The sequence below is a fragment of the Cetorhinus maximus genome, chromosome 3 (assembly GCF_964194155.1).
Source record: "Cetorhinus maximus chromosome 3, sCetMax3.hap1.1, whole genome shotgun sequence".
NCBI classification, from domain to species: Eukaryota; Metazoa; Chordata; class Chondrichthyes; order Lamniformes; family Cetorhinidae; genus Cetorhinus; species Cetorhinus maximus.
This window is the reverse complement of record NC_135881.1, coordinates 75,134,585-75,160,652: the sequence shown is the minus strand read 5'-3', so window position 1 is coordinate 75,160,652 and position 26,068 is coordinate 75,134,585. Positions and strand designations below refer to the sequence as shown.

At 43.7% G+C, this 26,068-nt stretch overlaps 1 protein-coding gene across 2 annotated transcripts in view; it reads left to right on the top strand.

The window, feature by feature from the left end:
- Positions 1-26,068, top strand: part of egfra (epidermal growth factor receptor a (erythroblastic leukemia viral (v-erb-b) oncogene homolog, avian)) — a 356,316-nt gene that overhangs the window by 178,530 nt on the left and 151,718 nt on the right. The window lies entirely within an intron of this gene.

Sequence of the window (26,068 nt, the reverse complement as noted above, 5' to 3'; positions counted from 1 at the left end):
AGCAAGGTTTACGCCTGAAGTGGTGAGATTGGAATAAGATCAATAAGATGTGTGGTCAATTAATACTTGTTTCTTGGTGAGGTTGGTTGAGAGAAGAATGTCAACAAGGAATCCCAGTTTTGCTTCAAATAGTGCTACGGGATTTTTAAAGTCCACCTCAACAGGCACATTGATCCTCAGTTTAACATTGCCTCCTTAAGATTGGTCCTTTTACAGTGTATTGCTATCCGAAAATGCACTCAATTGTCAGCCTCAATGGGGCTTGAACAAATGACGTTCTGATTTATAGGTGAATAGATGAACATACAAAAATAGTGGACAGGAAAAGACCATTAGTTAAGTGAAGCTGGCAAGCTAGGTTATCAACGAAATAACCTATTTAATTAGAAAATCATTAAGTTCAAAGATATCTGCTTTTGGCCTTTGAAATAATGACTTGTTTTAAGCGTTTACACCGTTTGAACTAGGTAGGTTAGGGAGGATCAGGGAAGTTAAATTACAAAAACATTGAATTAGTTAGGCTAGAAGATAATTATTTCCATAGGTCATTGACCTCTGGAAAAAATTGCTATCACATGTAGTGAACATGGCTTTGTTGCAAGCATTCAAAAGAGAGCTGAATGTGAGCTCATTCAAGCACCACTCTAGAGATTTAAGCATATAGTCTTTCTCTCCACAGATGCTGTCAGAACTACCGAGTTTTTTCAGCATTTTATGTTTTTGTTTCAGATTTCCAGCATTTGCAGTATTTTGCCTTAATCTATGTGGATGTTAGGTGGATGACTGGAGGGCACATTACTTAGTTACTGAGATTTCCTGAAACTTGGTTGACATTAGTTAAATGAATGGGGAATTTTCCAGCACTCTTAAGTTGACCAAAGATTTGCTGTGTTTTTTTTGGCTTTCTCAGGAGATTGTGTGGATAGCTGGAGGGAAGTGGGCGGATGCTTGTCACTCTGTGCTGAAGTTATACCGTGAGAGCGTAATACAGGCTCAGTGAAAATGAGGAGGCGTGTATGTAGAAATTTATTCATTCAGGGTGTCTGGGATACTTTTCCACATGATGTGGTTAGGCAGGCACCATTACTTTTCATGGAAGATAAATGGTTGAAAGAATGGAGGATGCAGGGTTTTGAGGGGCGCATGAGGTTGAGGGGTTAGCTATGGATTGCAGCAACAAAAAGCAAGCAGAAATATGATGGTTCCAATCTTTCTTCAACCTACATTTCAAGCTAGAGGGAATTTATAAGCTGCATGACTAGAATGAATGGGGAATGGAGAAGAAAATGGAGGATTGGAACAAATTTTAGTAAGTTGTGAAAAATATGCGATTTCTGAAGGAACTCTCAATAGCTGTGTCTGTAAAACTATAAATTGCAAACTCAAAACTTGCATAACAAGGTTCACTATGGAACTGATGACATCTATAAGACAGAAGGCGGACATTCACTCTGTTTCGTCCGACCTTTATGATTGTCAGAGCCATCCAGCACAACCCACCCTGGTCTGCTCCTTCCACTTGGGTCTGTTTCAAGTATGTATTTTCCTTTTCACTTTATTAAAACCCTTCATAATTTTAGACAACTCTATTAATTTTCCTCGTAGTCTCCTGTGCTACAGTGGAATTAGCCCCAGATTGTCAAGTCTCTCAAATTAAAAAAAGGCTGACACTCGAGTGCAGTGCTGAGAGAGCAATGCACCATCGGAGATGCTTTTTTTCAGGTGAGATGTCAAACCAAGGCCTTATCTATCTGCTCGGGTGGATGTAAAAGATCCCATGGCACTGAGAAGAGCAGAGGAGTTATCCCTGGTATTGTTGCCAATATTTATCCCTAATCATTGCTGTTTGTGATTGTTCACTGAGCACATAATGGCAGCCATGCTTCCTACATGATGCCAGTTCTTCGAGAAGTACTTCATTGGCCGTAAAGCACTTTGAGGCATCTGTTGGTCATAAAATGAGCTAAAAAATGCAAGTCCTCCCTCCCTCAAACTTTTAATTGCTTTATCTACCAATGCTCACACCTTAAGGGAAACTATTTAATTGATTAGCTTGTGTCCATGTATATATGATTAAGTGCATATGTTGAATATCCTGATTAAGCTGTGCATTACTAAACTTTCACAGAAAGGTTACAGCACAGAAGGAGGCCATTAGGCCCGTTGTATCTGTACTGGCTCTCAAAGGAGCAATTTACCTACTGTCACTCCTCAGCCTCCTCCCCGTAACTTGCGCATCCCATTTTATCAAAAAGATGTGGGCCAGAATTTTCCAGCCCCGTTGGCATTGGGCACCATGGCGAACTGGGGGGGACAATATGGCGAGAAGGCCAAAAATCAGTTTCATGCCATTGTGAAACCAGTTACAATTGTCCACTCCACCCATCAATGGCATGCCGCGTTTCTCATCGGGGACCTAATTTCAACACTTTAACATCTCATTATAAGCCCTGCACGCCGGAATCATCCCCTCATGCTGGATCATCCGGGCATGTTCACAACTGTACATAAGTAATGTGCACTTGGCGAGCTGCACTTCGCTTGGGACTTTGAGCTTTGTTCTCCTACTTTGCTTCGGGCAGCACTCATGGTCATCAGCACCAGGCTTCACAGACAGCACCACATCACTTTTAGGGGGGCTCACGGGCAGGTCTCTACCTACCAGAACAGCTGTAAGGCGGTGGTGGCTTTTCAGTGGCTGCAGGGCTAGGACTTGCTTGGAGAAGGGGGAGAAGTGGCCTTTGGCAAGGGAAGAGGCTGCAGGGTGAGGGAAGAGGGGTATCCCAGGGTGTGTGTGTGGGGGCACATGTTGATCTGTGCAAGTGGCCTCAAGATGGTGAGGGATGAGGAGGCAGTCTCCAGAGGAGATGAGGCCAGATGGAGATGTGAGGGCGTGTGTGAGAGAGTGCGTGGTGATGTCCCTAGAGCTGGCAATGAGTGAGGTACCAGTGAATGTGTGGAGGCCTTGAGAGTGTGTGAGTTTAGAGTGTTAAGATGGTTGCTTTACCCTGGTGGCATGGATTAGATCATTCATCCATTTTTTGCACTGGGTGGCCGACCTCTTGTGTGCAGCATTGACACTGACCACCTCTGTCACTGCCTCCCAAGCTGGAGTGGTGAGACTGATGGATCTCCTGTGGCTGGGGGTGAGGGTAGAGGACATCATGATGGGCCTCCATGGCACCCAGAAGGCCTCCCAGAAGGGATGCATCACTTAATCGGGGGGCTGCACTCTTCTTGGCTTTTGGGGCCATGTCTTCACCGGAGCAGTCCTGGGCTGCAAACATTGAGAAGTGTGCACGCCGCTGCAGTTTAAATATGGTGCCTTGTACGAGGAAGTGCTGAGGTAACGGTGTGGCGGGCAAATCAGAAGCCGTCCATCAGCGAGATGGTGTGTTTCTGTGGCTACATAATTAATGAGGCGGAAAGGGGATGATATGGCACAAAAACCTGGCATTGTGGCCGGCAGGTAAAACAACTTTTTTCCTGCCTGCTAGCACACTTTGTGAAAATCTGGGACGATTCTGTCCATGATCATTTTGAGATGTCTTTCTGCTGATTTCATAAATTTGCATAATTGAAAGTTTAATTAATTAATATTTCTGAGATAAATGTTAATTAACCAAATAGGTTCAAAATAAATTGTCGACTTGTATAAAAGACGCTTTTGTATTTTATACCTAGCAAAAGAAATTATACAGACACTAAATGGCAGTAATAAACAATCAGTGCATTTTATGCTATACAAATGTCTTTGGAGGAGGCTCCCTACTGGATTGTCTTGCTAAACTAGTTTCTATAGTTGTTGGATGAATATTTCTGTTCATCATTAGTTCTTGTGATCTTCCAATATATACCACTCTGTGATCAACATCGTAAAAGCAAGAATACAGAATGTGTACATTGGCTGAAATGTACAGAACCTGTATTTTTCTCTCTAGCTTCCCTGCCATTTTCTTTATCCCCTCTCTCAGCTTATTCTGTCCATAAGTCCCACTTGCTACTTGACGCCATTCTCTTAAATGGGTGGGTGACCAACTAACTTCCCTTCCTGGCCACCAAGTTAGTTCACTTTATGCATATTTCATTCTAACTTCAACTATTACAGATGTGTCAGTGAATGGTACTTTTAAGCATGACTCACATTATTGATTTTCCTCACATTGTCTTCATGGCTCTCCTCTCCTCTCTCTCTCTCTCTCCCCCTGTGAACATCCTCATTTTGTTTTGCTTTCCTGTAGAAGCAAAACCACAAGAAAAGGTTGTTACTGTGAACCGTTTCCACTGCTACTTTTTGAAAACAATTTCTATTTTAAAAGCTATAAGGACTTTATTGTATATCTTTGAATCAAAATGTGTGATCTATTTAATTTAATATTTCACCAATCCACATTAATAATATACAGAATAGCTGTTGCTGTTCCATTGTGAAAAGCTTCAAACACCTTCAGTGCTCAAAATTAATGCTTCAATTACAGTTAAAAGAAACAGCGAGACCTTTTTTATGTTATATTTCCTGCAACAGAATTCGTGGGCCTGAGTTTTTCCCGCGTTGGGCGGGCTTAGCGGGAGGGGGCGGGGCGGGGGCGGAGCTGACCACTGCCCACGATCGGTTCGGCAGCGCCATTTTACGTGGGCGGGCCAATTAAGGCCCGCCCAGCGTAATAAGCAAGCGGTAGCGCTGAGCGCTACCTGTGCAGGCAGGGGGAGGAGGGAGAGTCGGGCCCAGCGTGCGCACGACACAGAGCTTCAACCTCCCTGAGGCACGGAGCTGCCTCAGGGAGTTTGAAGTGCTTTTGAAAAAAATAAATACATGCAATAAAAGTTGAATGAAACATGTCCCCTCATGTGACTACATAAGATGGGGCATGTTTTTATTTTTCAGAAACTGTTTTTATTTAATTCGTAAAAGCTTTAGGAAATCTCATTAAACTCGTGGATGAGGTTTCCTAAAAAACGTAAAGGCCGCTTGGCCTTTTCGCCTGCCCGCCAACCGAAAGTTGTACGGGCAGCGTAAACTTGAAGTTAATTACTTTGTTAATGGCTTTAATAAGCCTTTCAATTATCGGCAGGCGTGCAGCCAGCGTCATTTTACATGCCAGTGTGTCACCCCCCTTCCCCAAAATCCTGGCCATAGCCTAGTTAAACTAGACTACAACATGCTTGAATGTTAAGGTGCAAACTAAAGAAATTATTTTTGGAAATGAAGTTATTTTGAAGCTATATGGATTGATATATTTGTTCCTGGGCATTGGAGCAGAGGGCAGTGATGCTGATCCCCGTTATGGCCTGGATTATCACTGAGTCACGATGACACGGGAACCCTTTAAAAATGGCAGCCAGAATCCAATTCTAGGATTCCCAACCCCATTCCCGGGGTTCCTGATTTTCGGGAGTACCTTTTCAGATGCATGCTGGTTCATGTTGTGATCCTGCAACCTGCGTTCCTGATCTGGCCAGATCCATTGCAGGGATAGGTGTGTCCTAGTCCTCTGCAATTTTCATGAAGTCGGGCCAGCTTTTCAAGGAGCCGTGGGTCATGGCAACGCAGAGGTGTCGTGGACCATAGTCGGCATAAGGGGATCTTTTAAAAGGTAAGTTCAGAAGGTCCTTCTAATGCCCTCGATGCCAAGGAATGCCCCCTACCCCCACCACCATCGGGACCCTATGGCCTCTCATTCCCCCCATGCCAAGCAATGGCACTCCTATGTCCATTTACCCACTATACACTGTGTAGAAGCAATGGATGCTATAATGACAGTAGAATGTGGAAAAAAAGCTTTAGAAAACAGTCATTCATTGATAACTTTCCACTTTCTTAAAAAAACTCCTCTGAATGATTGACACTTTTGTTGGGCTGTAGTAAAAAGGAGATTTTTTTTTAGAAATTGGGAAGTTATCAATGAATGGGCATTTCTACAGCTGATTTTCTTTTACACATCCTACTGTCACTGTGGGTTCATTGGTTCCAGGAACATGTATAATGGCGAATGGACATGGAAGTGCTATAACTTGGCATGGGGGGGGTTATGATGGGCAATAGGGGGTGGGTGGGAGGGCATGAAGTGACATGGGGGTCATGATGGGCCATGGGGGCTGGTTGGGGGGCATGGGGAGTGAGTGGGGTGGGGGTGAGGGGCTGTGAGACATGAAGGCTGGGAGGACCATTCTATTTTTACTTTAACTGGAATGAAGTTCCACAGCACCAAGGCGGGACTTTTAAACAGCCCTCCTCCACACTTGACAGCTCCTGTGGCTGCCTCTAAACTTTTTCCCAAGTTGGCTGGCCCAACTCCAGCAGGTACCCACCCGCTCCCCCCACACCCCCAACAATAAAAGTCCCATTCTTGCTGGCACTTTCTCCCGAGGCAGGCGGGCCAAGCCATGAATTTTCCCAACTCCTGCTACCCACCTCTTGGATGAAAATCTAGGCCTATGAATGCAGGTGCCTGTGTTCCTGATAAATGTTTATTGTTGTAGCATTATGTTTGGAACAAAATATTTCCACAAACAGATTTTGTTGCTATGTGCTAGTGCGTAATTAAGCAAATTAATTTTGGATGCCCAATGATATAGTCAGGTTTTTTTGAGTTATTGCATCCCGGTATCTTGCAGCATTATGTGGCTCAGATGCTACGCCAGTAAAACTTTAGACTTGGAATGGATAAACTAGTGTTGTGAAGTTGAAAGTTTTACTGTGGTAATGCAGAACATTTTTAACAGTGTAAAGGAATAGATTTTGTATTACATTTGTAAAGATTGTTAAGTCAGATCAGTGTTACCTAAGTAAACTTGAAACTTGTAATTCCGTAGAAAGGTACCTGTAAAGAAAAAGCTTTCCTAGCCATCGTTATTGATAGTAAAAACAAGAGTGCTGAAATACTCAGGTTGGTCAGGCAGCAGCTGTGTTGAGAAACAGAGTTAATGTTTCAGGTCGATGAACTTTCATCAGAACTGAAGAAAGATAGAAATGTAAGAGCTTTTAAGCCAGTAGAAGGGGTGGAGGGGGCAGGAAGAACAAAAGGGAAGCTCGGTGATAGGGTGAAGGGCAAAAGACATTAACTAACAGATTTCATGGTGCAAAAACTCAAGAGAGTGGTAATTTTGTTTTATTCGTTCATGGGATAGGGGTGTCACTGGCTAGGCCAGCATTTATTGCCCATTCCTAATTGCCCTTGAGAACTGCATGGCTTGCTGGGCCATTTCAGAAGGCAGTTAAGAATCAACCACATTGCTGTGGATTTGGAGTCACATGTAGGCCAGACCAGGTAAGGACAAGAGATTTTCTTCCCTCAAGGCCACTAGTGAACCAGATGGGATTTTAAGACAAAAAATGGTTTCATAGTCATCATTAGCCTTTTAGTTCCAGATTTAATCTGAACTTTATTGAACTCATGTGGTGGGATTGAACCCAGGCCCCCAGAGTATTATGCTGGGTCTCTGGATTACTAGTCTACTGACAATGCCACTAGACCACTGTCTCCCCTTATAGTAAAGAAATAAAGATTGTGTCCAGATGAGATGTGAATAGCTATATAACAGCTATCTGAATGCAACAAGAAGGGATAAAGAAAGAAAGAAGCCAGCAGAAATAAAAAATTTTCAAAAGCATACAGGAAGATAGTGGCAGAGGTTATGATATAAAGTTGTTGAACTCAGTATTGCATCCAGAAGGTTGCAGAGTGCTGAGACTTGAATTTGCATGGAGCTTCATTGGAACATTGTATCAGGCTGTGGACAGAAAGGTCGGAGTGGGAGTAAGGTGGAGATTTAAAATGGCAAGCGAAAGGAAACTCAAGGTTATGCTTGCGGACTGAACAGAGGTGTTTTGCAATTGGTCACACAGTCTGTGTTTGGTCTCCTCAATGTTCTCAGTCTAGCTTATAGGTAGCAAAGTTCCTTGCATGTCAGGAACAGCATTACTGACTGACCGTCAAATTTCACAGGTCACCATATAGTTATTGCTAATCATCGATTTCCTATTACGTTACACGCAGTAAGTTAAGAATACCAAATAGTCTCCATCCTTCATACCTATCACCTAATCAAAGAATGGTATAAGGTTTATCAAGCACAATTTTCTTTTTGATGGCTGCTTCTAATTATTTTCTCTTCATGTAGATATTTCATAAGTTCATCATAAGATCTCCAAATTTTCCCTACTTCAGGTTTTACACTAACTGGCCTGTAATTAGCCAGGTTAACTCTTTCTCTCTTGAAATTAGCTATTATTACATTGGCCACTCCCTATTGTGCAGCAAATATTCATTCTCAGTAGAATGCTGAAATATAATTTGCAAGGCCTCTCCTGTTTCTTTTCTTCAGAGTAATGAATCTGGTCAGTTTCTAGCTTTTGTCCTCCTTGAGCTTAATTCATCTCTCAAATAATTTACTTCATTTATTATAATGTCCCATTTAATAAATTAAATTACATTTATGAAAGAAAGAAAAGCAGATGGCACACCTACAATAGCAGTAATTATTCTGGGAAATGTAGTTGCCGATTGACTTTGCGAATTGTTGTATAATGAATGCCAGACAAATGAACAGTCCCACCCAACTGTTGCCTGCATTCTGCCGTCAGAAAATATAACTGAACTAGCGGTCCTGTCGAAGTCAGTGGATGCTTGAATAGCTTGCTGCTGTCAAGGGGCCGGAAAATCTCTCCCTAAGTTACAGTTGTAATGAATTCGCAGGGAAAATAATACTGTAAGCACTGTAAGAATTTTCATTTTGCAATTATTCACAGCCGAATTACATAAATGCCACTTAGTTGCTTTCTACTAATTTTCTTTTGCTGGCTGCTATGATTCGGTCCTTGTCAACGGTGATTATTTCAAGAAGTACTTTACAGGCATGAAGGGTTCCATCAGCTACTTGCAAATAAAAAATCATATAGTCTTCAGCCTGTAGCCCTAAAAGTATAGAACTCTGCAGCTAACTAATGTATTCAGCTTAATCATCCATTGTCAGCATGAACCATTAACCATAGTTGTAGCCCCTGACAATCCTGTGGTTATGCTATGATCATGAACAGTGCTGTCACTCACTGTAGAAACCGTATGGAAAAAGGAATTAAATACAATGCTTTGCAATTTTCCTTTTCAGTCTAAAAGATTTTTAATGTGCATTAATTGTTTGCGCTGGTTGGTGAGATGATAAAATGGCACAACTTTAATATAATCAGAGAAGGTATTAAAAGGGAGATTGAAAAAGTCCTTTACACAGGAGGTGATTTGAATATGGAATTCTCAGTCACCAGTTGAAGCAGAGTTCTTATATTCCTTTCAAAGGAAATTTGCTGCTTTAAAAAAAAAGGATATGAGTGAATGAGATTAGATGAAGTGGCTCATATGGAGAAAATCAATAGTTGGACTGAATGCCTACTTCTCTCTTGTAACATTCCATAATTTCACCCCTTAATTTCCAGTTTTCTCCCTAGTACACGTAAAATTGCTGCCTCATGATGCTAATGGTTCTGCTCTCTGTCTCACTCAAGTAGTCGGTTTCCATGTATAAACATAAGTTTTGGCAGCCAATTTGATTTGTTATGAAATGGGAGGATCATCATAGCTGAGCCTAATCTTGTCTTTTAACAGACGTTTCTAGGTAATGGGTAGGAATAAGAAATCCTAGCTGAATTTTTTCCTTCCCCAACCACAAAATGTTGAGAACAATTGTACAATTAGATTAGCTAATTCAACACAGACTAGCAATCCCATCTAGGCCACCTTGGTGAGTATGTTTGAGTATCGTTCTTGGCAGTGCATTCATCAACAACCATTTGGGATGTGCAGTATCTTTCTTTCTTTCACCATTTTTTTTCATTTAAATGGCATTATACTCCATTTTCTTTCTACTTTCTCTTTGAAAAAAAAATATGGTAACACTCAAAAGAATTATAATGAATTTTATTTTCATTCCTATAGACATATTTTATTTTTGTATGGAACAGTGGATAGTATCAGTCAAGGGTGTCCAACCTACAGTGCATGAACTGCAAATTTCTCCCAACGAATCTGGTAGTGCAGGTTACTCAATATGAGTCCACTTATGTTTTATCTCTTCCAATTTGTATAGTTTGAATTTACTGTGCCTGAAGCTTTGGAATGGAGGTTTTTGGTGTTGTTGTGACTACAGCTCAAACAGGGCTTAGTAGGATTGAGCAACCTGTGATGGATACAGATTAATAGAAACATGACTGTAAACATTATATGACCTACAAAGACAATAAAAACGTTGATCTCTCTAGTGTAGTGTATTTTAACTAGGAAGCGTGTGGGATTTGTTTGTAATAATTTTAGCTTGTGAAGAAAGCAAAATTGTAGGGCTTTGGGGAAAAGGTCGAGAGTGGGGCTGGCTGAGTTGTTCTTAGAGAGAACCGGCACAGCCAAGATGGGCTGGATTTTCACCCTCGAGGCGGGCAGAGGCAGTTGGGATAATTTCCAGCTCAGCCCGCCTACCTCGGGAGAAAGTGCCCGCAAAGGACAGGATTTCCATTCCCAGGGGGTGGGTGCGGGCTGGATGGAGTTGGACCAGCCAACCTGAGAAAAAGTTCGGAGGCAGCCACAGAGGTAGCTGGGTGCCAGGTGCCAAGGTAAGTTATTTAAAAGGCCTGCCTCAGTGCTGTGGGACTTTGTCCCAGTTAAAACAAAAAACAGGGAGGCCCTCCAGCCCTCACCACCTTCCACCCCCACACACACTCCCCATGGTCATCTATATCACCTCATGCCACTCACCCACCTCCTATGTCCCTTCATACCCCCCAAGCCAAGCTATGACCCCCCAAACATCTCCTAGGGCTCCTTATACCCCCATGCCATGGTACTCCCATGCCCATTCACGCACTATACACTATATAGAAGCAATGAACCCTATGTTGAAGGTAGGGTGTGTTTAAAAAAAACTTTTAAAAAGTCATTCATTGATACCTTTCTCCTTTCATAATGAAGCTTGGCTGAGAGCCCAAAGATCCATTAGCCTGTTGAAGTACCTGAGCCCCAGAGAAAACATTGCTTGATTGACAGCTCTAGCTCTCTGTGCTGTCAATTTCACAATGTTTATTTACTCAATATAAAGAGGTTTCACTGATTGCAATTTCTACTATTGATACTTTAAAGGGTCTGGATTATTGACACTTTTATTGGGCTGAAGTAAAAAGGAGTCTTTTTAAAGAAAGTGGAAAGTTATTAACAAATGACTGAGGCATAAGGGGCCATAGGGAATGGTCAGGGAGCATAGCTTGACATGGGGGGGCGGCTATTGGAGGTTGGTGAGGGCATAACTTGGCACGGGGGACATAGGGGATCATAGGAGGTTCGTGGGAGTATAACTTGGCACGGGGAGCTTGAGGGGCCATTGAAGATGTTTGAGTGGCATGGCTTGGCATGGGGGTTGTTAAGGGCCATAGGAGTTGTCTGGCTGGAATATTTTGGAATGGGGGAGCATGAAGGGCCATAGGGGTTGTTTGGGGGGCACAGGTTGGCATGGGGTCACCAGTGGCATGGGGTCATGAGGAGGACCTTTTGAACTTACCTTTCAAAAGGTCCCTTCATGCAGACTATGGTTCACACACCTTTGAGGCGCTGTGAACCACAACTCTTTGAAAAAAGTCTGACTCGACTCCATTAAAACTGCAGAGGTCTGGGACATGCCTATTCCCGCAATGAAGCCTGCTAGAGCAAGGGTGCAGAGTTTTGATTAGATTTAGCCTGCACCCTTAAAAGGCATTCCTGAAAATTGGAAGCCCTGGGAATGGGGTTGGAAATCCCGGAATCAGGTGCCGGTTGCCCTTTTAAAGGGCTCCCAAGACATCTTGACACTGTGAAAATCCAACCCGACAGATCAAATTGCGTCCCTCCATGCTGTAACCATTCAAAATTCAGTGATTCCATGAAGCTCATAGTAGTATCTGTAGTCAACCTGAACAACAGGTTAAATGGTGAGAAAATTACAAAACCTGCACTATCTTGAGAATTCCTCCAAGTGGTTTTGGTTTTACTGGGCAAATTTAAACATTTGATGTTTTGAATTGCATGGCAGCATCTAAATGAAAATCAATCTTAATCCATTTTGTGTGATTTTGATTAAGCAGGAGCTGTTTGATTTAAAAGTTGAATGTTTGTTTCAACAGAATAATCTTCTGATTTGCTATCCTATACATGTCAATGTTAGGGCTTATACTTGAATTTGAAAAACGCACAAAGTTTTACTGCAATATTTCAGGAAATTTTATTTGGTACGCTGGCTTTGATTTAGTAAAAGCAATGTATACCCATTACTCATGGTGCAATTTATGAAATATTTTTTCAAAGCTGTAATTGAGAATTTGGCTGTCAAAATTTGATTAATAAGTCTACAATTAATCTTGTAAAAATAATGCTGACAGACCTTTTAAAAACTGAACCTAGCATTGTTTAAGCTGTTCATCCAATTTGTGTAATGTTTTGTTACACAAGCTCTTCATTAAACATTGATGACTGTGTCTGAAATAGCTTGTCGATTTTTTTTTACAGAAGTCAAATTATTCTGTCCAACAAATAGAAATGACTGTCTAACACATGCAATGTACAACTCATTTTTTCTCTGTATCTGAATAGTCCACACGAGGTTATCACTGAAATCCATAGAATTAAAAAATTGAACCAAAGCGATCAATGAAAACAGCTAACTGCAACATGACAAACATCCGTTTTCACCATGAAATGCTGTAATGTTTTGGATGAGAAGTCCTAATTTATTTTATTCATTGAAACAGAATGCACATGCAAGAAACCCTGTAAAAGCAAATGGTGTGGAATATCATGAGTTATTTTTGTTACTGCTGTTTCCCAGTATTTGGTTCCATTTGGCAATCCACTGTACGAAACCTTTACATCATGGTTATTAATGTTTATCAGAATTGCAGTCAATTTAAAGCCCAGCGGGCAACATACTTTAGTTTGAATTTCTGTAGCAATGTTTTTCCTGCACGGTTACAATTCTCAAAAAGATTAAGAAGTAACTTTTTGTGGCTTTTATAAGTTGCAATAATTGGAGTGAGTGGAATCTGACTGTACTGGTATTTGCCAAGTTACATGTTCAGTTAATCAGATGCTTTGCTGTAACTCACTTTATTTCCACTGCTTTCCTTTGGAAAATTAATTTACAGTCAACAGTTGCAACTAAAGTTTGTGGTTTAGTACCAAATGTGAAACTTGTATTTAGAGGTAAATAATCCAGAAATAACCCCTCAGTTCTAAAATAAAAGCACCTATTGCTTGGATGTGTAAATTGAATCACCAACCATTGTGCTTACTGTTAGTCAGGTTAGCCTGTTCACTTCCTTTTTACATCATTAAAGTCGTTTTTTAATTATATCAAAATTTCAAATACTGCTCACAGCAAAACCAAGAAACCACTTTTGAGTATGTAGCTTTAATAACTTTCTCTATATTGACTGTAAAAGTAAAAACTTAATTGTGAATATGTATAGAATAAAATTGCTTTTTGACCTGGTTCTCGTAACCTGCACAATTTCTAATAGATTTAGGGATATTCTTGTTTATTCCTCTTTCTTCTTGTCACAATTTTAGCACTGCATAAGTCAAGAAAGTTGTGTCACTGTTGAGTGAAAGTAAGAGGGAGGTGTCTTGTGCATGTGCCAATATGGTGATTAATACTACATCTGGCTCAGTTCTGCACACCTGTCTTTTTTTAATTCATTCATGGGACATTGGCATCACTGGCTAGGCCGGAATTTATTGCCCACCGCAAATTTCCCTTGAGAAGCTGGTGGTGAGCTGCCTTCTTGTACCACTGCAGTCCATGCGGTGTAGGTACACCCACAGTGCTGTTAGGAAGGGAGTTCCAGGATTTTGACCCAGTGACAGTGAAGGAACGGCGATATATTTCCAAGTCAGGATGGTGTGTGCCTTGGAGAGGAACTTGCCAGTGGTGATGTTCCCATGCATCTGCTGCTCTAGTCCTTCTAGACTGTAGTGGTCATGGATTTGGAAGGTGTTGTCTAAGGAGCTTTAGTGAGTTCCTGCAGTGCATCTTGTAGATGGTACACACTGCTGCCACTGTGTTTCAGTGGTAGAGGGAGTGAATGTTTGTGGATGGGGAGGCAATCAAATGGCTGCTTTGTCCTGGATGTTGTCAAGCCTCTTGAATGTAGTTGGAGCTGCACTCATCCAGGTGAGTGGATAGTATTCCATCACACTCCTGACTTGTGCCTTGTAGATAGTGGACAGGCTTTGGGGAGTCAGGGGGTGAGTTATTTCCTGCAGGATTCCTAGCCTCTGATCTGCTCTTGTAGCCACAGTAGTTATACGGCTAGTCCAGTTCAGTTCCTGGTCAATGGTAACCCCGCAATGGTAATGCCATTGAATGTCAAGGGGCGATGATTATATTCTCTCTTGTTGGAGCTGGTCATTACCTGGCACTTTCCACTTGTCAGCCCAGACCTGGATATTGTCCAGGTCTTGCTGCATTTGGACATGGACTGCTTTCAGTATCTGAGGAGTCGTGAATGGTGCTGAACGTTGTGCGATCGTCCCCACTTCTTCCTTATGATGGAAGGAGGGTTTTGGTTGAAGCAGCTGAAGATGGTTGGGCCTAGGACACTACCCTGAGGAACTCCTGCAGTGATGTCCTGAAACTGAGATGATTGACCTCCAACAACCACAACCATCTTCTTTTGTGCTAGATACGACTCCAACTAATGGAGAATTTTCCCCTGATCCGTATTAGCTACAGTTTTGCTAGGGTTCCTTGATGCTACACTTGGCTAAATGCTGCCTTGATGTCAAGGGCAGTCACTCTCACTTCACCTCAGGAGTTCAGCTCTTTTGTCCATGTTTGAACCAAGGTTGTAATGAGATTTGGAGCTGAGTGAGTTTAGTCTGTCAAGTGCAAGTTTCTCACTTTTGTTTCCTTCCATGTTGATGTGAAGCGGTGGATTTAAACAGATAGATCAGTCTGTACATTAAAATCCATTTATGGAGAAGCCACAATGGTTTCTGGAACACTATACATACACTGATTGCTCCATGCGATTCATTCCCCTCCAGTTCAACTGGAAAATGGGAACCAAAAGGAGGACAGCAACAGACTGGGAGCTGGAAAGGAAAGGTCATTGTCTTAGAATAAAAGCCTCTGCAAAATTACTGGATCAGCTCAACATCAAACCCCCAAATCTACCGGTTGCATACATCATGAGATTCCACATATATGCATTGAATAACGGGGTTGCTGATTCTGAAACCTGTCTACATGGAGACAGGAACCAAATGGTATTAACTTGGGTGGAATGGTACACCTTGGCTGGTTTGACATTGCTCCTCTGAGATGCATATTAATTAGTAAAGGGACCTTGTTTGAGAAATTGAGTGATGTATATAAAAATAAGCTAAAAATGTACCTGACAGGATTTTAGAATGGTGCTATTTGGTATGAAATAGAACAAAATGGACCTCAACCAATACGCTTTAAAGCTGCATGATTTGTTGATTGTGCAATACTCTTAGAGATCATATCAAATTTCTCCCATCTCTACCAACCGGGAACAAGCAGTACTTTAATGTAAAATGTAGCAAAATGGTCTCTCCAGGCATAAAGTTAGAAAGGACTGGATGTTTGATTACATTACAAGAGGGCAAAGTGCAACTGTTTCGCACGCCCATCATTACACTAAGCCAAAAGCCCAGTAGAAACACTTTTATTTACCTGGAACTGTTATGTACACATTACAGGTTTTCAAAAACAATTTATTAATTGTAAATGACACAAACTGTTTCATAAGTCGTTGTCACCTGACAGCTTACAGCTTCTATACCAAGTATGTCAAAGGCATGTATACGATGATGAGGTAATTGACCGTGCCTGCCCATGATTTTTTTCTTTTCAATTGTTAAAAATGGAAAAATTAGAGACTTTGGAACTGGCTATTCCATTTATCCCATTGGAAACTTCCCTATGCAATGCTAATGCTTGGTTCAATGTGAAACCCTAAGTCCAACCTTTTAAAATGTAAGGACTGCCTATAATGAAAGCAGAACTACATGTTAAACTACATGTGGTCAACATATTGGAGGTTTGTTAATCTAAATTCCTGGGAGGGAATGCTTTAAGAACTCGGCTCATGCTATGTTTTATTTCCCACAAGGATAAATTGGCTTCCAATAACAACCAAGTCTGATTAAGGAGTAAGAGCCAGCAAATGGTGACACCACTCAATGATGAATGGATTAATCTAAATATGTTATTCTACCAGTCAGATTAATTTGTTACAAGACATAAGGAATCATGTAAATTATTAGATTAGTCATATATGCCTTCAACAGCTGCTATGTTTTGTTTGCAAAGTACACAAGCTGCTTTATGGAAACAGAGTCTACAGAGTTCTCAAAGACAGTGGCTAAGATAAGTCCAGATTGCAACCAGAGAGAGGTCACATGACCCAGTCCTTAGGTATAAAATATACTGGATTTGTACTAATAGGCAGAGATAGGCTGCCACAGGGATAGAAGGGACAACAGTCTTACCCCCACACTCTTTCTTTGAAACCTTTCTCATCAATTCTGAATCAACACCACTGTCTCCAAGTGTAAAGAGAATGAACCAGCCATGACTGCTCCAGTGAGAAAACCAAGTACCATCAGCTACTGTGGAAAGTGACCCTTCAGCTGGAAACAAGCATCTGGACAATCTATGAATATATTCTTTTCTGACTTTAATTTTTACTTGACCAAGTTTTAAGATTTGATACACTGCAGAGTTTTATTTTTTTTATGCTTGCTTGGGGTGGGGAAGTGAGGGTTTTCTGTGTGTTGTTTTTGCATTAGTGGGTAGTTGGACATATTTGCACAATTTAAAACCTTTGCTAATAATTTCTGCATATTTGCCTAAGTGAGTTTTAGCAATAAAATTAACACTTGTTAACTTAAGGAGCCTGGCAGGTTTAATTCTTACCTTGAGCTATGCACAGTAAGTATATCTATTAAATTGGCACTATCACCTCCTTTTTAAATTAACACTATTATAACCAACCCAGGACTGGAACAAAGCGAGGAATCATTTCACCCCTCCTAACCCTGTTCATAACAATAGTGACCTTGTGGTGGAGGGGACATCCATTTAGCCACTTTTATGGGAGATGTATGTGTGTCTGTATGTAATCCTCACAGGAATGCTCCAGTCCTCAGGCCACACTCTAAATTCAAGAAAATTGGGAATAGAATTGTTATGAATGGGTGTAAGAATGGACAAAATAAGACTCATTTTGGACTATCTATAACCTAATACCCACTAAGATACCAATCTTATTTTACTTAAAAGGAACAAATATAATTACTTGAAAAGCTGCTATTATGCACTCCTCAGCTTATAAACCTGATGATGTGAAGGTGTGACACCCATTTAATAACATAGTACAGTGCGTGTGTATGTTGCATCCCTTCAATTGCTACAAGATGTTTAATGAGTTGAAGATTGACATCTAGTGTGTACTTTTGGAAAAAAAAATAGCTACTCTTTCAGATATGGTTTGTTGGAAACTTGCCCAGGGAGACTGGTGATATATTAACAATAGCTGCGGGTGAAGCTTGTGTAACCCTCAGACAAGATTTCATAATGTCCCAGCTGTAAAACATTGGTATCAGGAAGTTTTAGATATTTTAAAAGTGATACAGCAGGTAACCTTAGAACCTTTCCTTTATCCTTCAGCTTCTCCCTTTTCCTGAAGCGAATGACCGATACTGGTGAATGGTTCCGCAGGCACTGGTAGTCCTTGGATACCTCAAGCCAGGGGCAAATCATATTGGCTCAGACGGACATTGTGTCAGCAATATTCATCTATCAGGCGTATCATAGCTGAATCTGATCCTGTCTTTACATGATGTTCATATACATTTCTTTCGTAGATAACAACCAGGAACAGGACCCGTGGCTAACTTTTCACCCTCCTCCCAATCTCTCCTCTCCCTAACAGCAGTGAGGGCAATTGGAAAACCCTCTTCAAATTTAATGGAGGTTTAACATCTGAATAGTAAAATTGAATGTACTGCACTGAAGCCAGCCTGCAAAATAACTGGGCTCATTGTGAATAAATTAGTCTTTGGGCAGAATTTCCGTTATCCACCGGCGTCGGGCGTGTTCAGCGGCGTGGGCAGACAATGTGGCGAGAAGGCCAAAATTCGGTTTCACAACATTGTGAAACCAGTTCGCGATTGTCCGCTCAGCTCATCAATGGTGGGCTGCATTTCCCGCCATCAGATGTCAGGAACCTCATTGTAATACATCAGCATATCGTTATAAGGCCAGCCTGCCGGAATCATCCCTCCCCCCCGCCAGCCTGCTGGATCGTCCGCCCAATCACGCCGACGTGTTTCACAATAGCATATAAAAGGTGTGTACTTGGCTGGCTGCACTTTGAATGGAACTCAGAGGTGAGTGCACAGTAATGTTGCGCAGCGCTCGCAAGGGACGCCTGTTGGACTTCAAGGTTGAGGCGTGTCTGTGCTGGGGGGAGGACAAGGGCTGCCCTCCTGTTGAGGCGACTTGGGCAGGGTTGGGGGGTGTTCGTAGGGGTCAAGGGCTGCCCTGCAGTTGAAGGTAGTGCACAACCATGTGCAGAGTGGCGGGGGTGGGAAGCCTCCACGCACTAGGGAAGCCTTGTATAAAGTGGCCATTCCTTCACAGCTGAGACAGTTCAGATGCAGCCACATTGACATGCTTAGAGTCCGGCTTCTAGCTTATCTGCCCACTCGAGCAATGCAGAGGCATGAAAGTGCCACCAAATGCTCAAGAGCTTTTCACCCCTTGGACACAGGTTGTAAACTAATGAGCGTTTTAATGGACTGCAGAACAGTTAATCTACTGGACACGTTGTACAATTTCTTTGCTAAAGCTGGCCATGGAGCAGTCACTGGTGGAGGCGCTCACAGCCCCTTGCAATATCGTCATCCTGGTTTGGACCAGTCTCCCCCATGGTTCAAGTTAACAGGGCAGACTTGCAGTGTGGGTTAGGAGAATGCCTGTGCCTGAGCTGAGAGCACAGTATGCAGTCCAGTGGGTGAAGCTGTTGCCAATTGGTCAGGTGGAGTGGGGTTTCGGGAAATGCACTAAACTCTAGCCATCCAAGTGGTGGCCAGCACTCTCTAGGATGTGTTAAGGGTCCTTCAGACTTAATCAAGAGAAGTTCTTGGTACACCCATGCTAACCCACTCATCTCTCTCTTTCATCCTGCAGGAGGAGTACATCAGGAATATGGAGACTGGTGAACTAACTGTATGCCTCGTGGCTTACAGAGACTGAAGAGGATGGAGAAGTGAGCAACGCAGGTGCCTGGCTGCACATAAGGAGCAGCAGCAACCTCAGGAAGAAGAGGCAGCTGGGGCTCCCGCACATGCTGCTGCAGAGCCACAGTGAGCAGTCTCTGGTCGGCGCCTAGCTAGACCCAGGGCCTATAGAAGCCATCTATCATTCCTGCAGATGGCCAAGAACCAGTGTCGCCAAAGACTGTGCATGTCTAGGGAACTGGTCGGTCACAGCTGCCCCTGGAGGATTTGGCGCCACGTGGACATGGAGAGCATCCACTGCCAGTGGCTGTGAAAGTGACTGTGGTGCTCAAATTTTACGCCAGTAGCTCCTTTTCAGGTCTCCACAGGTGATCTCTGTGGGATATCACAAGCCTCCATCCACAAATGCATCCATGAGGTCACGGACACCATTTTCGCAAGGGCACACAATTTTGTGCATTTCATCCGGGACCAGGAAAGCTGGGATGCAAGAACGTTTGGATTTACCCAGATCTCGGGTTTCCCATAGGTGCAGGGTGCCATCGACTGCACTCATGTAGTGCTCAGATCTCTATTGCAACAAGTGGTCAACTATGTCAACCACAATGGATTCCATTTGCTGAATGTGCATGTGGTGTGTGACCGCCACAAGCGCATCCTGCACGTCTGCGCATGGTTCCCAGGGAGTGTTCACGACTCTTACATTCTTAGTCGGTCCCAGATTCCTGACGAATTCCAGAGTCCACAGAGGCTGCAGGGTTGGCTCCTCATGGACAAGGGCTACCCGCAGAGAACGTGGCTGATAACACCCGTGAGACAGCCTCAGTCTGCAGCAGATCGAGGTTATAATGAGGCTCATACTGCAGCTTGCAACTTGATGGAGAAAACCATCAGGATTCTGAAAATGAGATTACAGTGCCTGGACCGGTCTGGTGGAGCCCTGCAATACAGTCTACAGGGGGTGTCACACATCATCCTCGTCTTCTGCACTCTTTACAACCTGGCGCTGCAAGGAGGAAAGAAGCTGGCTGAGGAGGAGGTGGAGGAGCTAGAAATCTCCTCCAATGGGGAGGGGGGTTGACGGGGATGAGGGTGAGGAGGTCCTCAAAGGCAAGAAATATCGGCAATGAGGCCCTCGCACTGGCCAGATGAGGCAGGCGCGCTCGAGAGGCCGTCATATCTGCTGGATTTGTGGAGGATGACGACAACATGTAGTGAGGTGACACCATAGATCCTCACATTGCACCTACGAACGTTTGACTCCAGTCTGGCTTATGCCAGTGCACATACGCTCTGCGATAAGGCTCCTGTCATGGAGATATAGTGGAGGCCCTAATAGTCGCTCGACTCCAGGAGGATGATGATGATATTCATTGAGGACATTCCATAGTTCCACACATAGCCCTTGAGAATTTCTGACTCCTGTCTGGCCAAGAGCAGCTCGCTTGCGCTCTGTGATCAGGGTTATATCATAGAATGTGTTTTTCAGCCCATTGTCGGGTTTTGCTTGGAGCTGGTGTACTTGGTCACCACCTTCTGACATGGCGTCCTTGGTCAGTTCCCCGGGCAGCAGCAGGCGCACGGAGGTCTGGATCTCCCACGAGCTGATGGTGCAGCGCTTGTTGTGATGGGCCAGGCAGGAAGCCTCGCCCGCGATGCGCTCCAAAATATCGTTCACGAACGGGTTCATGATGTGTATGGCCTTGGAGGAGATGCCAGTGTCGGGGTGAACCTGCTCCATTTGTTTGTAGATGTAGATGGAGTAACTCTCCTTCCTTAACCTTCGCCGCTTCTTGCCGCCCTTGGCTGCCGGTTTCTTTAAGGCTTTCTTGGCTCCCTTCTTGGGAGCTGGTTTCTTCTCATCATCCACCTTCAGTTTCAGACACAGAAGGCACAGCCATGAAACTTTAAAAGCACCTGATCCTTTCTCCACCTTCAGCATCTGACCCCTTCAGAAGCACAGTGTCACTGGTCATAGATGCTGAAGAGATGGGGGCCAGTCCCACCTTAAAGGTGCTGAAAGCACACAGAGAGAATGATGGAACTTTGTGACACCGGCCCACAACATTCCACCAGCAAGACAAGCACCATCAAGGTGCAGGCATCAGTAATGTGTCCAGGGAGTGTGAGGCTGGAGCATCACTTTGGTCTGAAGGCTGCACAAAGCACAGGGAAGAGGCCCTGGACTGAGACACCTGCCTTTATCTTGTGCAGGAATCAAGGTTTCACATCTGAGTGACACAAACGTTGCTCATCAGAACAAGAAGCCATAGGCAGGGAGACATTCTTGGGAGTTTATTTACAATAGTGAACATTATGTATAAGTGATTAACACCTGTGCCCAGGCTGTGCAACTACATCTTCTTAACCTTTCTAACACTACTGCTACATCTTGGTGCTCCCCGGCATCCACAGCGGAGGTGGAGGCAGCCTGCTGACTGCAACGCCGAGTCTGTGATGACCTTGGTGGGCGTCCCCTAGAGAGCCGAGACCTGGAGGGTCCTGCCTGCTTTCGGGATCCTGCTGTGTAGCAGTGGCATCCTCCTTGGCCTGTGGAGCTGGAGCTGCTGAGGTCACAGGAAGAGGAGATTCAGATGGGCTAGACACTCCCGGAGTCACGTGAATGAATGGCCCTGGGGTGTGCACCTGCTGATCCTCCCCCTTATGGGTGCCTGGGGGCCCCTGGCTGACTCCTTCAGGAGAAGGGGAAGCTGGAGTGAGATCAAGCTGCTCGACACCCCTCTCGCGTACAGATTGTTGGATGCCAACTATGGCATCAACGATGGCGTTCAGTCCAGACTGCAGTGCAGGAGTGAAGCCCTGGACCAAGGTCTCTGTGGCAGCTGCCATCCTACCAGTGCTGGCCACAGTGTGTTGGCATGCCAGCCTATCACGTCAGACTGAAGACAGACAGTCTCTTCCATTGTGCCCTGCAATCTGAGGAGTGCAGCGGACATCCCTTCCTGATGCTCCTGAGCTTTCTGTTGCAGCTCCAGCAACTGAAGTATGACCAAGTCCAGAGGTTCGTCATCAGACTCAGACTCAGCAGATTTCTGGCCTCCAGCAGTCTTCCAATTACTGGAGACCTGGGAAGTCCCTGCTGCCTGCTGTGGATCAAAGTGCGATGTGCTCACCAGATTGTGATCCCGAGGCTACTCCAAAGCTAGGTCCCACTGAGTTGTGTGTCTCTGCACTGGTGGAGGGTGTGGGTGAGCGCTGTGACAGTTCTTCAGGGAGGGTGCCTTCAGATTCCTCTTTAGAGGTTTCTTTGGGGATTGATTGGAGGCCCTGGGCCATGGACTCCATTGGCTGTTTCCCAGGTGTGCCTGTGAAAGCAAGGAGAGATAATTAGTGCATGGCAGTGGCCTGTGAAACAGGACACATCACTCACAGCATGGTTGTCTGATGGATGTTGCACTGCCGGACCCTCACTTGGTAGAGCAGCGCCGGCCTCACCATCAGCACAGGAAAGGCCCAGATCCTTGCCACCCAGCTGGATGGCTCTGTTTTCAAAGTCCATGAGGACCTTGATTTCAGACATTCCTCCATCGATCTGCAACCTCTCCCTCTTGTTGTGTGCCAACTTGTCCTCCATGAATACAGATGGAGAGAATGTAAGCAGGACACCTGCCAGCCCAGATGATAAGTACGCCTGGCATCTGTGGGTGGTGAGTGGTCCCATGGATGGGATGGGGACAATGTGAAGGTGTGTGTGTGAGAGTGAATGGTGATGTCCCTTGAACTGGCAGTGAGTGAGGGCCTTGTGGATGTGTGATGGGTTTGTGAGTGTGAGTGGAGAGGGATGAGAAGAATGTCTTATTCTGGCAGAACGGAGGAGATCATTCATCCTCTTGTGGCACTGGGTGGTTGTCCTCTTTTGCAGGGTGTTGGCGCTGACCACCGCTGCCACTGCCTCCCAAGCCAGACTGGTGATGTTGCTGCCCATCCTGTGGCCAGAGCGAGGGTAAAGGACATCACGGCGGGCCTCTGAGGCATCCAAAAGATGCTTGAGGGATGTGTTATAGAACCTGGGGGCTGCAGTCTTTTTGCCTTCCAGGGCCATGTCATCTTTGCAGCATTCCTGTTATTGAGAGGTGTGCGTGTGGCTGCACTTTAAATATGGCACCCGCCCTGTGGAAGCAGCAAGGTGCTGGCATGGCCAGCGTATGAGAGTCCGCCTGCCATCAAGACGGAATGTTTCCTAGTAATGCATAATTAATACGGCGGGATTGGGACAATACGTCATGAAAGTCCGCCATTGCAGCCAGCGGGTAAAACGTAGTTTCTCCCGCCTACAACCGCATTTAGTGCAAATCTAGGACGATTCCGCCCCTTGTGAGAAAGTAATCATATTATTCAGTACTGGCTTCTTATCAAACATTTATAAATCTAAAACAAAAAATGCTGGAGAAACTCAGCAGGTCTGACGGCTTCTGTGGAGAGAAAGGCAGAGTCCGTATACCGTACTCATACGGACTCGAAATATTAGCTTTGCCTTTCTCTCCACAGGTGCTGTCAGACCTGCTGAGCTTTTCCAGCATTTTTTGTTTTTGTTTCAGATTTCCAGTCTTTATATTTATAAATTTAAAGTTGCAAAGACTTAGCATCAAAATATCGTGATTAAGTTAGCTTTTGTTCCCTATTCTTTGCAGTCTGCATGTGTAGTTGTAAAGATGAAAGCCTGCCCACGTTACACACTAAAGTGCAGCCAATTTTGCCTCTAGTGTCAAATATCCTCCTAACCTCTTTAGATTAGACCCAGGCCTAGAGTTAGCATGAATCAGCAAAACAAACAGTGCACAATGGAGCATCAAACCCACATTTACTATATTTCTTCTTTTAAGTCTTAAAAGTTAAGTTACAATTTATTTAACCATCATTCCTGCACATAAGGCACAGCATGTTTAAGAAACTGCAATCCGGGAAGCTTTACCATGTTTTAATGTGGCTTACATATATATGCCACAAACAAAACAAAAGTTATAAATTAGGTTTGGGAGAATTTTTTTTTTAATGTTCCAGAAGTTGCACTAAAACACCCGAAGAATGACTTTATTTCTTGCCATACCTGAAAATCTGGTTGTGATTTTGAAACCCCCTAAACAAGCACAATTGGAAGTTATTGAGAGTCAGAGGCATGGCCAGTTTTATGGGCAGAGATTTGTGCAGATTGAAGGTTTGACAGATGGACGTAAAAGATCAATGAAACTTGGGCGTTTTGTAGTTAAGTGCATAACGCGCAAATTTCCAGAATTTTGAGGTGGGTTGTTTCTCTGCGGCTTGATTACTGGTGTACCTCAGTGCAAGTGTGAAGTAAACTGCAGACTGAAGAGTTGTTAGTTACAGCACTATTCTATTCCAAACTGGAAAGGCACTTTAAAAAGGTGTTGCGTAGGAATTGTTGTAATTGGACATTAGGATGCTTTGCCAGTTTAAGATTGGCATGAAGTGAGTCCACATCCGAGCAGCATGAAATTTCCTGGACGGGGTTCTCTTGCACCACTTCCAGCTGATACCACATGCAGTACAGTACCAAACCTGGTTTGCAAAGCTGTTGGACGTTCTTTAGAGAGAAGACAATTCACCCCTCGCTTTTCTCTAAAAAAATTCAGTCTCTAACTTTTAGCAGATAGCTCTGTGCAGGCATGCATGTATACAGGCATGTCCAAAAATCCTGCTAAACAGGGCACTTAAAAGCTCTAGCATAGGCAGGAGCTGAACAACTATGTTCTCCTTGGCTCTAACTCAAACCGCAGCTACTGGTTTGAGAGCTTTAGTTGCATTGTAAATGCGTCCGCTTGCTGCATTTGCTCGTTCTATATTTAGTCTCAATGCAAACCTGAAATTGTGTTGCCCTCCTGTTATTCTGATTGTTGCACCATTGGCGGCCAGGCCTTCAGTTGCCTAGGACCTAAGCTCTGGGATTTCCTCTCTACACCTCTTGACCTTTCCACCTCGCTCTCCTCCATTAAGACGCTCCTTAAAAGCTACCTCTTTGACCAGGCTTTTCTAACCTGATAGCACCTTATGTGCCCCAGTGTCATACACCTGTGAAGCATCTTTGGATGTTTTATTACATTAAAGGTGCTACATAAACATAATTTGTTGTTGCTGTTATTTAAACCTGGAGTGTTAATCAAGTATGAAGACCTGAACTGACTAAAGTGGAGTGGAACACCCTGCTCCATGGGTTCTTGGTCCAGTTTGTTCTGGTGTCAGGCCTCAGCTGTCACTGGATTTGCCCAACATTTCTGTTATATTTGTGCTGTCTCGCAAAGCACAACCACCTTGCTCCTAGACCATGCTGCCATGCTGCATCCATGGAATTGTCTAAATGGTGTACTAACTATTCCAGTTTGGCATCCTTCTCCATTAAAAAGACAAAAAACTCTGGCTTTGTACTTCAGTCAATATGTGGTACCTTCTTTATTCTGTATGTGTGCCACTGATCTAAAGTTTACTGATCTAAAGAATGTTTTAATTCTCCTGTTTTTGCTGTTAAGGATTGTATTATTTAAACAATTGCATGTATTATGTTGAATCCAAATTTTTTAATAAAATAAAATACTTTGCCTGAATGCTCAGCTTTAGCATAGTTATAGCAACAGGATCTAGTTTTTCTCCAACTTTATAAGTATCTGCTTCCATGCAATGCCAGTGAGGTGGTGGCATTAAAGCTATATGTTTGAGTGTGGTTTGCAAGTTCTTATTTTATTCATTCACGGGATGTGGGCTTCGCTGGCTGGACCAGCATTTATTGCCCATCCCTAGTTGCCCTTGAGAAGGTG